The following is a 14,640-nucleotide window of genomic DNA, read 5'->3' as shown; positions in this document are numbered from 1 at the left end:
TGGATGGCATTACTGACTCGATGGACGTGAGTCTGAGTGAACTCCGGGAGTTGGTGATGGACAGGGAGGCCTGGCGTGCTGTGATTCATGGGGTCGCAAAGAGTCGGACACGACTGAGCGACTGATCTGATCTGATAAATTCATTTTGTTAAATACATCAATATAATACTGTACTCACTGAAAGTTATTTACCTCTAGTTATGAAACAGCATGGAGATTCATCAAAAAATTAAAAATAGAACTGCTATATGATCCAGCAGTCCAATTTCTGAGTATATTTCCAAAGGAAAGGAAATCAATATCTTGAAGAAATACCCATACTCTCATGGTCATTGCAGCATTTTTCACAATAGCCAAGATATGGAAAAAAAATCTAAGTATGTGCAGACAGCTGGATGAATAAAGAAAATACATAATAGAATATTATTTAACCATAAAGAGAAAGAAATCCTGCCATTTTGACAACATGGTTGGATCTGAAGAACATTAAGTGAAATGTTGAACAGAAACAAATACTATATGATCTCACTTATATGTGGAATCTAAAAATATCAAACTCATAGAAACAGGGAATAGAATGGTGGTTGGCAAGGTCTGAGGGGTGTGAAAATGGGGAAAGGTTGGTCAAAGGGTATAAACTTTCAGTTATAATATGAATAATTTCTGAAGATGTAACGTATAGCATGGTGACTGTAGTTAACAATACTGTATTGTATACATGGGGCTTAAGGGGGTGCAGTGGTAAATGAATCCACCTGCAATGCAGCAGACACAGGAGACGTGGGTTTGATCCCAGGGTCCGGAAGATCCCCTAGAGGAAAAAATGGCAACCCACTCTAGTATTCTTGTCTGGAAAGTTCCACGGACAGATGAGTCTGGCAGGCTATAGTCTCTGGGGTTGCAAAGATTTGGACACGACTGAGCACACTGTGTGTGCAAAATTGCTAAGAAAGTAGAGCTTTAATGTTCTCACCATAACAACAACAATAAAATGCTTGGTGATGGACAGGGAGGCTTGGTGTGCTGTGGTTCATGGGGTCACAAAGAGTCGGACACGACTGAGCGACTGAACTGAACTGAACTGAAGGATCCATTAAGCAACCTTATTTTGATAAACTTTTTGCAACATAAATGTGTATCAAATCATATTGTACACCTTAAACTTATGCAATATTATATGTCAATTATATCTCAATAAACCTAGAGGGGAAAAGAATCGGCTAACTGTACTAACATGCTACATCATTGACAGATGTTTAGGAACATGATATTAAGGAAAAACAGTTGTAGGAGAATACCTAAAATGTTGCTCCATTTTATAGAATTCAAAACATGGAAAGCTTAATAATGCATTGTTAAGGGATACAGCCACCTCCAGTAAACACTATAAAGAAAAGCAAGTGGGAGATAAACACAAAATTAAGAACAGTCCTTACCTCTGGGTGCAGAGGCAAGTATGTGGGTTTGTGGAGGTGCTGACAGGGCATTTCATTGTAATGGTAATATTTTAAAAATCTAAAATACTTTATATTTTATACATGTTCTTCTATATATAACAAAATCCCAACTCTCTCCCTATTCCAGATTCACTACTTCCCCCTCTCTATCAATAGTAAATCATTAAAAAATAAAAACTAGTTAACACTCTTGATATTCCATCTTAATGAGGGAGGAGATATTTTCAAGCAAGATCACATATAGTACCCTGGAGTGGATGGCTTGAGGCTAAGGGAAGTTCATGATAAGAATGGAGGAAGTAGGGTGAGAGAGAGTGTATTGAGAATACACACAAATCGACTTACAGAATCCAGTTGTTTTCTCAGGTAATTGTCGATAGTTCAAAACACATTTTTGTTCAACAACTTTTAAGAGCTGCAAACAGACTTACTGGCAGATTTTCTGATCTATTATGGCAATGGAAACCATCTGATGCCTGTTTTCAAATGTGTTTGCAGATGGCCAGAACTTATGACTCAATTAATAAAACAAACGTGTCTATGAACTTAATGTAATCCTTTTGACCTTAATAAAGTCTTAAATCCCGAGTAAATCTGCTTTAAGATTGAAAAATGTACACAAAAGTGAAACATTGCATACACTTGCACTAGAGTTTATGACCCTTGCCTCCTACCACTGCTCCCTGGCTAACTTGGTGCCATTTAAAGTGCTTCCTTTGGTGGTAACAAATTATAAATCCATATCTCTGTAAGACGCTCTCATCAGCCCAAATGCTTGTTCATAAGGGCACATGCATGCACACACACACACAAGGTCTTCTCTCGCATTGATTTGGTTGGCAGGTTGAAAAATGACCAAGGACCTTCTGTTCTAATTCTAAATATCATTGTTTATAATGATAATATGCTGTTCATTTTCCTGGATTTTCCGCCATGGAAATGCTAGACACATTACAATAAAATATATTCTTATGCAAATAATCCAAATAGGGTTTTGTTTTTTTTTAACCCCAGAAGAAATGTTTGAAAGAACGTCCTGTCAAAAGCAAAATACTAAAGTTTCTCAATAGGCCACTATTCTTTATCTGAGCTGTTAAGTCTCTAAGTTATTATATTATTACTGAATTGAAAGAATAATAAAATAATACTGGACAGTCAGCCCCTAACCCCTCCCCATACATAGCAATTACAACTGTAGCTGAAAATGACTGAAATTCTATCACATCAAAGAAGACACCAGCCAGCCATGGCCTCATGAAAGCCTTTCTGGGGTTTTCAGTTAGATTCAAAAAGGGAGTTGTTTGGCATATTCTTCTATTGTTTCAGAGGCCCCTGTCAATCAGCACAGCAGTTAGTGAGGAACTCTACAGCTTGCTACCACCAGCCAATAGGCAAACTGGTTTGGCTCTTCTTTTAACCTAGCTGGTTATCTAATCTATTTTTATTATGAGAGAAGAGTATAGTTAATGGATTTGGTCAAGGCTGAAATTAAGCCTGGATATTTTAATGACAACCGAATCATTCCTTATTTTATGTTAATTGTATTCAAACCTGTTTTGAATAACTGTGTTAGTAGGGAAAGGAGGAAAGATCACCAAACTGGAAAAAAGAAATATAGGTTCTTTTCTCCCCTTGAGACCAGTTCCATTCTTAAGGTGCTTTGCAAGAACCTTGAGGATCCTTGCTTGATTCTGGGAGGTGGTAGTGGTTTTGTCTTAGAAGAAAGATTAAAAATTTCTTTCATAGGTCAATATACCAGGATTAAAACTGAAAAAAAATGAATGGGCTCCATTCATTATTACCCAAAACTTAAATCGTCTTCCTCTGGTGTCTCCAATTTTAAGTGGAAAACTTAACTACTGAAAGCGACTTAGTTTCTTCTAATTTAAGACTCTTAGATAGTCATTCCATGCAGTGTTCAAACTCTCTGTCTTTCAGCATTATATCAAAGGGTTCCCCCCTCCCTTTTCTCCACAATGATGTCTGTATGCAGAGGAAGCCCTATGTATGGTGACAGCAGTGGCAAGACAGAAGAAACTTGTAGTTTTTCCCAAGATAGTCTGCATCTTCCTGAGTTACAGAGCATCCACTGCTAATGTCTGCTGTTTCCTTGTATTACCCACTATGACAACCGAGGGCCCCTTTAGTCTTGAGCTGTCTGAACCTTTTCATCCTGTACCAGGCCTCTTCTAGTTCATTAGTTCTCTCGAGTGTCTCCCATCCCCTGCCACTCACAGACCATGGGCAATTGGAAGTTTTATCTCAGAAACATTTATATAGATATCTTTCCCACTGATGATGCCATACTTTATGCTTCCAGTACATTGTAAATTGCTCTTTCTGTATTAGAATGGACTATAAAGTTAGACCAGCACCTAGTATGTTCAAAATGCTCTCAATGTATCTAGGGTTTCTGTTGTTTGACCTTCTTAGAGATGAGGTATCTTCTCCCTTATCCATTATATGACCTATCCTTCACACTCTGTTATATTGTGGTCAACAGTCAACTCAGCACCCCAAGTTTAAGTTTTGCTATATAACAGGATTTTAAAAAGAGATTTAGAAACCCTTCACTGAACCCAGTTTTCAACATCATTGTCCTGCTATGGACTTAGAAAATTTTTATTTTAAAATCCAAGCTGAACAAAAAGTTCAATCTAGGTTGTACCAGAAGCCCTGTTTCCCCTCCCCCTCCCCCACCCTCCGCCTACATCATCATGCCACTTTGATCCAGTGAGTAAGGAGTCATAGAAAATGAATAAATATTATGTACCTCTTTCTCTTAAATTACTGACCAGCTTTTCTAGCATAATTCTGATGCACTAGAATGCCTGCTAGGGAGCTAGTAGTTCTCAGCATTAGGCACCAGATACCCAATGCAAAGATTTAGGGAGAAAATAGGATTCATTTTCCAAGAAAGGTTTTTCAAATTGAAGAGGAAGATTCAGAATATCTTGCAATTTGTAGCCCCCTTGTAAACGTGACTGATGGTAAGCACTATGCAGTTATGTTTAAGAAGACATTCGAAGTGTGTGTGAAGCAATGCCTTACGGTCACTCTGTGATGAAGCAGGGTTGAAACTATCTCTGGACAGAGATATGTAGATTCAAATTTATTGTTAGTTTCTCACTCAAGCTTCTTCTGAGTAAGTTCTATCATTAATGATCTCAAACCCAACTAGTAGTGTTTACCAGTAGCGGAAACTAATGTAACAATTTTATACTTATTGAAGAGATGGCTGATCCACAGGTGTTTTAATGCTTGCTCCATTTTGGGGTTCATTGCCTTCTAACACTGTTTACCTCTACAGTTAATAAATCTTATTTTCTTTATTTTACAACTTAGAATCCGAGACCCAGGGAAGAAAAAAAAAATGGTTTACTAAGGACATAGATCAACTCATTACTATGTATCTTGTGTTATTTCTGTGCTACAGTCCTGCTCACATTTTAATTACAAAATAAGAATCTATATAAAGCATTTGTGTTCATAGTCACGGTATCATGAGATCATCATAGTGCTATGTCCATATTTTTTAGAGCCTGAAAGAGGTTGTAGAGAGCAGAGAGTGTTTATTCAGATCCAATGTGGTAGAGGTAGAAAGCAAGTAAAGTAGGAGGAACATTTAAATTTTTTTTCAGCTTTAAGGGTTTTAAAGTTTAAGTAATACTTATATTAATCTAGATGTTACATTAAATTTGTTGAAAAGCTACTAAAGTGAGCTCGGAGCTTGGAGACCTGGGTGTTAGGCCCTGGACCACCACAAAATAAATTGGTTTACATGAACAAGTCAATCAACTATTTTGCTTCTTCAGTTTCTTTATGGATAAAAATGAGAACATTTAACTGGATAATCTCTAAGTTGACCTGTAATATTCTTCAAGTTTTTGTGGATTCTATATCCACAGATCTATCATGTGTCTCTAATTCCCAAATCTAATCAATCACCAAGTTCTGCTGACTTTCTCCTGAATATTACCTGACTTTATCAATGCCCCTTCTTTTCAGCTGTCATTCCACTTGTTGAGAGCCTCAGTATCTTTCAACAGTGTGCTGTGCTAAGTCACTTCAGTCGTGTCTGATTCTTTGTGACCCCATGGACTGGAGCCTGCCAGACCCCTCTGTTCATGGAATTCTCCAAGCAGGAATACTGGAGTGGGTTGCCCTGCCCTCCTCCAGGGGATCTTCCCAACCCAGGGATCAAACCCAGGTCTCCTGTATTTCAGGGAGATTCTTTACTGTCTGAGCCACCAGGGAGCCCATAATGTCATGTCATTGCAATCACTCTCAGGTTCTTGATTTAGAAGCCCTGGTATGGGTTAGGTGCCCTTCCTCTGTGCTCTATCAGCCCCCTCTGCTGAGTCCTGTAGCGGCACTCACCACACTCTATGACAACTGTGCACTTGCTGTTTTGTCTACTTGTACAGAGAGTGACCCAAATATCAAAGGAAATATAACTTGAGTTTCTGTATTTCTATTTCTACTTTGAGCTCTCATCTGATAGAGCAACAGCCTTAGCTCTCTGGGGGCTCCCCTTTCTTACTTTGGGTTGTGCCATTGTTATAGAGCCTTATATAACAACAAAGGTGGGGGAAGAAGGGTCACCTTAGGGGCAGGACCCAGGTCTTGGTCATCATTTTAATCCCAGTGCCTAGAGCATGGCAGGCACTCAACAGCTGAATACTTGAATAAATGAAAGAACGGCACAATAGGGGACTAGATTATTTTAATAAACACCTCTTGATGTCATACTGGCTGCTACTTTTGTCGAAATAAGAGGTTAAAAATCCTTATTTAAAGAAGAAAGAGACTTTACCCTAAAATGAATAGCAAATGTCCAGAAGAATGGGTCCTTTTGCCCTTGGAACTCCAACTTGAGCTAGTTGACCCACTGACATGCTGGTGGAAAATGCAAGTATTGATCACCGTGGGAGACTGCATCTTCATGATGGGGAAAGGAAACAGTACTATTAAAGAATAGGGACAGCTGAAACGTGGGGACGGGGCAGCCACTTTGGGGAGAAAAGGACAAATAAGGAGAAACCATTAGGCAGGAAAGGCTGAGAACCAGTTTCCATTGTGTGACTGTGTTGATTTTTGAAAATGAGAAGGTATTCATTTTACATGCTATGGTAATTAAGCAAACAAAAACCTATATGACCAAAAAGTGAAGATTGATACATGCATTCAATGAGAGCAGGGAAAATTACACTAGCGGAGGAAAAGATTCCATATGTTCTCCAATACCTAGGCACAACTGGGTGCCGCTTTAATGACTTTCCAAATGCACCCCGTTGTTCTTAGGTATTGAAGAACATATGGCACGTTTCCCCTTTAACTGTGAATTTCCTTGCTTTTGTCAGTTGGTGTCTCAAGCTTAATGTATTTTAATGCAGCTTTTGTGGGTGTGAATACAGTCCGAAGTTGTTATTAGAGAGACCATGTTAATAGTATACGCAGATGTTATCTCTTAGTCATCCCCAAATATGCTGTGAAAATCTACATATACAGGGCTAACTTTGAAATTGTTAATAAAGGCCCTTCGAGAGTTTCCAAATTGTTCTTCTCAGCTCCAAACTTAGCATGGATGATAAATGACCATTTAGTTGCCAATATAGCACAATATTTCAATTTCCTGCCTTCCCAAAGGTATTTGAAAGGTTGTACGAAGTTCATACTCACAGTATGTGTTGTCTACAATGCTGTGATCTCCGACTGGCTAACTTTAACCAAAACCTTTTCAATTAACTCAACACATTCCTGGAGAAAAAACCAGCCCACTCAAGGCTCTGTACAAATATGGCTTTATTGATTTTCTTGGCAAAGGCTCCCTAAATTATGGTGAAATCTGTTCTTTCAGATGATGTACAAAAGGGAATATTGTTCATGTAACACAAACAGTAAATGAACGGAAGGAAGATCAACATTTTGTCTACAAAAAGCTACAGATTCAATTGTATTTTTTTTCTTTTTTGCACACACAGCCTCTGAGAATGTTAATGAAAATCTAAAGGAAAGGGGAAAACAAATCCTCATTCTCAGTCCTGCCACCCCCTGCAAATCAAATTGTTTTCAATTTTTCCTCATCCCCTTCTAGTCCCTGTCCATATGCATACATAATTTTTACATAATTACACTTCCAGTGTTGAAGCAATTTTGTGATCTGCTTTTCTTTCTGTTTAAAATTATAGACATTGGATTCTGAGGAAAGCTGTATAGCACATTCTTGTGGACAAATAGAGCAGAACCTAGAGGAGAAAACTGAAACTCATGGACAGAAATTTGCCGAGCAGCTGAAGCCCAGCATTTCAGAGTATAGAAAGGTCCTTGACTAGACTAGGTTGGCTCATTGTTTGCTTTTGAATCCTCACTGTGTATGCAGGAGAGCCAAAAGAGGGCTGCCTGTGGTTGTGCCATTATTCTGAGAACCAGGCTGCCCAGAGAAAAGAGCCCAGTGTGGGCCATGGACCCCTCCACTGGGGGATTAATATCAGCCAAAAAAAAAAAACAAGGCTGATTTCTGGTGAGCTACCATTAGACTGACTGCAGAATGAGCATTTCTGAGGTGCATAACTTCCTGGAAAGCTATCCCTTTCTGTGGACCAAGGACCTGAAGCTCGCCACATGGAGGCAAAGGCTGTGAGACTAAGGCTCATTCATGATGGGGATGGTGAATAGCAACAGACGTACAAATAGTGCTGTTGATAAAAATGATAGTAAAACAGTTATCAGAGTGACAAAATCCCCAAGTAAAGATTTATTTATACAGTTAAACATGTAGTTAATGGATGCAATGCTTTTAAAAAAGTACATAGATATGTGAGCTTAAAACAATTCTGTATTTCAGCTAAAATCCAAGCTTTGCTTAATATTTATTAGTTGGCTAATCCAAGCAGTAACCCGAGGAAGAAAAAGAAATTTCTAATATTATTTTCACAAAATTCGCAATATTAGAAAAATCATTAAAATCTAAGTTTGTGGGTTCTCTAGGTTCCTGTATTTGAACCAGTTCTCTCTATGTTACCCTTTGTAAGTTTTAACGGCAAGCAAGCCTTCTGGATAATATTGCATGCCTTCGGCCCAGTATGACATTAACCAGGTTGTGCTACAATACCAGGTTTGGAAGTCTTTAGTTAAAAAATGTGGGTTTGTATGCTATACATATATTATTTTTTCAATTTTGATTGAAAGTCTAACTTGCTCTACTCCAGACTTACTAGCTAAAAGGCTAACTTGAAAGACTGTTGCTTTGCTGAAATCATGACAGACTGAAATGTACACAAGAATTGGTGAAACTTTCAGATAAATGGAATAACCTGATTTAGGAAATAATACTGCAGAGGTTCTTAAGCTCCCCCTCCCCAAGTATCCTTAACAACAAAGGAGTGTGAACTCTCCAGGGGCTCTGGAGCAGTCTGTCACAAGCTTGAAATTTCTTTGAAGATTCTGTTTTTTATCTTAAGATATCATAGGTTTTTTTGTATACTACTCCATGATATGTTCATGTTTGTTTTGACTTTTCAAAATATTTTATGTTGTCAAGTAAATTATGTAACTTTTCCTTCCAGATCTTTAAGGAAAATAGATGTTCCAGAAAGATGTCATGTTTATTCCATGGCTTACATTGGTTACATGTGCCTGTTGAAAAGCACAACACAGTGGTTTTAAGAATTTATTTTTTCAACTACTAAAGAGTTTCAGAATTAATTAAATATCAGGGAACATTAAATACCTGGAGTGTTTTACCATTGAACTTCAGCCCACCAGATTACCAATATGTGATAATACATGGAAAAATGCCTTGAAATTGTGCTTGGCTCTATTTTTTTTTTTTTTTTTTTTTTTTTTTTTTTTTTTTAAAATTTCAGGTATACACGTGCTCTATTTTTGTGTAGCTTCCAGCATTGCTGATTTTTCTTCTTCTCTGTGGAGTTGTGTGTGCTTCAAGTTCCTTCAACTCATTTGCTTCTGTGAAGGTTTTATATTAGAGTTTTAGAATGTGCTTTTTCAAAAAAGAAAAAAAAATAACATACATTGGTACATATCTAAAAAAGAAGAATGTGCTTTGAAGTGAGATAGACCTAGATTTAAATCATAGCTCTGTCACTTAATAGTCTTGTCACTTACCTTCTCTTACACTCAATTTTGCCACCTGTAAAGTGAGAATAACAGTATCCATTTCCAAGGGCTGTCATGAAGATTAAATAAGGTGATATATATAGAAAATCCCATGGACAGAAGAGCCTGTCAGGCTACAGTCCATGGGATTGCAAGAGTCAGAAACAACTGAGCGACTAAACAATAACAAATATATAATTTGCCTAGCACATAGAAGGTGCCCCCCAAATGGTAGCACCTCTTCCTATGTACCTCATTGTCCCCTAACCCATCCCTCCCATCCCACACCCTCTAGATCACCACCAAGCACGAGCTGAGCTCCCTCTGTTATGCTGCAGCCTCCCACTAGCTATACGTTTTACACATGGTGGTGTAAATAGGTCAATGCTACTGTCCCAATTCATCCTACCCTTCCATTTCCTCTCCGTGTCCACATGTCCCTTCTCTACATCTGCCTCTTTATCCCTGCCCTGGAAATAGGTTCATCTGTACTATTTTTCTAGCTTCCACATGTATGTGTTAATATACGATATTTGTTTTTCTCTTTCTGATTTACTTCACTCTGTGTGATAGACTCTAGGTCCATCCACATCACTACAAATGACCCAATTCTGTTCCTTTTTATGGCCAAGTAATGAAAGAGGAGAGTGAAAAAGTTGGCTTAAAGCTCAACATTCAGAAAACTAAGATCATGGCAACCAGTCCCATCACTTCATGGCAGATATATGGGGAAACAGTGGAAACAGTGGCTGACTTTATTTTTCTGGGCTCCAAAATCACTGCAGATGGTGATTGCAGCCATGAAATTAAAAGACGCTTACTCCTTGGAAGGAAAGTTATGACCAACCTGGATAGCATATTCAAAAGCAGAGACATTACGTTGCCAACAAAGGTCCGTCTAGTCAAGGCTATGGTTTTTCCAGTGGTCATGTATGGATGTGAGAGTTGGACTGTGAAGAAAGCTGAGCGCTGAAGAACTGATGCTTTTGAACTGTGGTGTTGGAGAAGACTCTTGAACGTCCCTTGGACTGCAAGGAGATCCAACCAGTCCATCCTAAAGGAGATCAGTCCTGGGTGTTCATTGGAAGGACTGATGTTGAAGCTGAAACTCCAGTACTTTGGCCACCTGATGTGAAGAGCTGACTCATTTGAAAAGACCCTGATGCTGGGAAAGATTGAGGGCAGGAGGAGAAGGGAACGACAGAGGATGAGATGGCTGGATGGCATTATTGACTCGATGGACATGGGTTTGGGTGGACTCTGGGAGTTGGTGATGGACAGGGAGGCCTGGCGTGCTGCAGTTCATGGGGTTGTAAAGAGTCCAATATGACTGAGTGACTGAACTGAACTGAACTGAATATTCCATTGTACATATGAACCACATCTTTATCCATTCATCTGTCAATGGACATTTAGATTGCTTCCATGTTCTGGCTATTGTAAATAGTGCTGCAGTGAACACTGGGTTGCAGGTATCTTTTCAAATTATGGTTTTTGCTGGGTGTACTCCACAAAGAAAGTGAAAGTGAAAGTTCCTTAGTCATGTCCAGCTCTTTGCAACCGCATGGACTACAGAGTCCATGGAATTCTTCAGGCCAGAATACTGGAGTGGGTAGCCTTTCCCTTCCCCAGGAGGTCTTCCCAACACGGGGATCGAACCCAGGTCTCCCACATTTACCAGCTGAGCCACAAGGGAAGCCCTGGGTGTATGCCATAGTGCATAAAAAAGCAAAGACATCATTTTTCCGACAAAGGTCCATATTGTCAAAGCTATGGTTTTTCCAGTAGTTATGTACGGATGTGAGAGCTGGACCATAAAGAAGGCTGAGCACTGGAGAACTGATGTTTTTGAACTGTGGTTCTGGACAACATTCTTGAGAGTCTCTTGGACAGCAAGGAGATCAAACCAGTCAATCTTAAAGGAAATAAACCCTGAATACTCATTGGAAGGACTGATGCTGAAGCTGAAGCTCCGATACTTTGGCCACCAGATGTGAACAGACGACTTATTGGAAAAGACCCTGATGCTGGGAAAGATTGGAGGCAGAAGGAGAAGAAGGTGACAGAGGATAAGATGTTTGGATGGCATCGCCAATTCAGTAGGCATGAACTTGGGTTAACTACTGGAGATGGTGTGGGATAGAGAAGCCAGGCGTGCTGCAGTGCATGGGGTCGCAAAGAGTCAGACACGACTTGGCAGCTGAACAATAATAACAGGTAGTCCTATTTTTCCCTTTTAAAGAACCTCAATACTGTTCTCATACTGTGTGTCAGGGCTGTATATTGTCATCCTGCTTTAACTTACGTGCAGAATGAATGATACTTGCTCAGTCCTGTCCAACTCTTTGCGACCTTATGGACTGTCGCCCGCCAGGCTCCTCTGTCCATGGAATTCTTGAGGCAAGAATACTGGAGTGCGTAGCCATTCCCTTCTCCAGGGGATCATCCCAACCCAGGGATTGAACCTGGGTCTCCTACATTGCAGGCAGATTCTTTATTGTTTGAGCCACAAGTGACATTATGCAAAATTCCAGGCTGGTTGACTCACAAACTAGAATCAAGATTGCTGGGAGAAATATCAACAACCTCAGATATGAAGATGACACCACTCTAATGGTAGAAAGCAAAGAGGAACTAAAGAGCTTCTTGATGAGAGTGAAAGAGGATAGTGAAAAAGCTGGCTTAAAACTCAATATTCAAAAAACTAAGATTATGGCATCCAGTCCCATCACTTCATGGCAAATAGACGGTGGAAAAGTGGAAACTGTGACAGATTTTATTTACTTGATCTCCAGAATCACTGTGGACAGTGACTGCAACCACTAAATTAAAAGACGCTTGTTCCTTGGAAGAAAAACTATGACAAACCTAGACAGCATATTAAGAAACAGAGACATCACTTTGGTAACAAATGTCTACATGGCCAAAGCTATGGTTTTTCGAGTAGTTATGTATAGATGTGAGAGTTGGACCATAAAGAAGGCTGAGCAGTGAAGAACTGATGCTTTCGAGCTGTGGTGCTGGAGAAGACTCTTGAGAGTCCCTTGGACAGCAAGAAAATCAAACCAGTCCATCCTAAAGGAAATCAACCATGAACATTCATTGGAGGGACTGATGCTAAAGCTGAAGCTCCAATAATTTGCCTACTTAATGTGAAGAGCCAACTCACTGGCAAAGACCCTGATGCTAGGTAAAACTGAGGGCAGGAGGAGAAGGGGGTGACAGAGGATGAGATGGTTGGATGGCATCATTGACTCAATGGACATGAGTTTGGGCAAACTCCAGGAGATAGTGAAGAACAGGGAAGCCTGGCATGCTGCAGTTCATGGGATCGCAAAGAGTTGAATATGACTTAGGGACTGAGCAACAATAACAAATACAGTTCTCAGTAGTAAATGTATCAATTTACATTCCCATCAAAAGAGCAAGAGTATTCGCTTCTCTCCACACCCTCTCCAGCATTTATTGTTTGTAGATTTTTTGATGAAGACCATTCTGATTAGTGGAGAAGGAAATGGTAAACCACTTCAACATTCTTGCCTTGAGAACCCCACGAACAGTATGAAAAGGCAAAAATATAGGACACTGAAAGATAAACTCCCCAGGTCAGTAGATGCCCAATATGATACTGGAGAAGAGTGGAGAAATAATTCCAGAAAGAATGAAGAGACAGAGCCAAAGTGAAAACAGCACCCAGTTGTGGATGTGACTGGTGATGGAATTAAAGTCTAATATTGTAAAGAACAATATTGCATAGGAACCTGGAATGTTATGTCCATAAATCAAGGTAAATTGGAAGTGGTCAAACAGGAGATGGCAAGAGTGAACATCAACATTTTAGGAATTAGTGAACTAAAATGGACTGGAATGGGTGAATTTAATTCAGATGACCATTATATCTACTACTGTGGGCAAGAATCCCTTAGAAGAAGTGGAGTAACCCTCTTAGTCAAAAAAAGAGTCCAAAATGCAGTACTTGGATGCAGTTGCAAAAACGACAGAATGATCTCTGTTCGTGTCCAAGGCAAACTATTCAATATCACAGTAATCCAAGTCTATGCCCCAACCACTGATGCTGAAGAAGCAGAAACTGAATGGTTCTATGAAGACCTACAAGACCTTCTAGAACTAACACCCCAAAAAGATGTCCTTTTCATCATAGGGGTTTGGAATGCAAAAGTGGGAAGTCAAGATACCTGGAGTAACGGGTAAGTTTGGCCTTGGAGTACAGAATGAAGCAGGGCAAAGGCTAACAGAGTTTTGCCAAGAGAACACACTAGTTTATAGCAAACACCCTCTTCCAACAACACAAGAGAAGATTCTACACATGGACATCAGCAGATGGTCAATACCGAAATTAGATTGATCATATTCTTTGCAGCCGAAGATGGAGGAAAGATGGAGAAGCTCTACGCAGTCAGCAAAAACAAGACTGGGAGCTGACTATGGCTTAGATCATAAACTCCTTATTGTAAAATTCAGACTTAAATTGAAGAAAGTAGGGAAAACCACTAGGCCATTTGGGTATGACCTAAATCAAATTACTTACGATTACACAGTGGAAGGGACAAATGGATTCAAGGGATTAGATCTGGTAGACAGTGCCTGAAGAACTATGGACAGAGATTCCTAACATTGTACAGGAGGCAGTGATTAAGGCCATCCCCAAGAAAAAGAAATGCAGAAAGGCAAAATGGTTGTCTGAGGAGGCCTTACAAACAGCTGAGAAAAGAAGAGAAGAGAAAGGCAAAGGAGACAGTATTCTTCACAGAGCTAGAACAAATAATTTCACAATTTGTATGGAAATACAAAAAACCTCGAATAGCCAAAGCTATCTTGAGAAAGAAGAATGGAACTGGAGGAATCAACCTGCCTGACTTCAGGCTCTATTACAAAGCCACAGTCATCAAGACAGTATGGTACTGGCACAAACACAGAAATATTGATCAATGGAACAAAATAGAAAGCCCAGAGATAAATCCACGCACATATGGACACCTTATCTTTGACAAAGGAGGCAAGAATATACAATGGATTAAAGACAATCTCTTTAACAAGTGGTGCT

This window comes from Bos mutus, chromosome X (assembly GCF_027580195.1).
Source record: "Bos mutus isolate GX-2022 chromosome X, NWIPB_WYAK_1.1, whole genome shotgun sequence".
Classification (NCBI taxonomy): Eukaryota; Metazoa; Chordata; class Mammalia; order Artiodactyla; family Bovidae; genus Bos; species Bos mutus.
The sequence above is the reverse complement of the archived record's forward strand: the minus strand, read 5'-3'. Positions refer to the sequence as shown.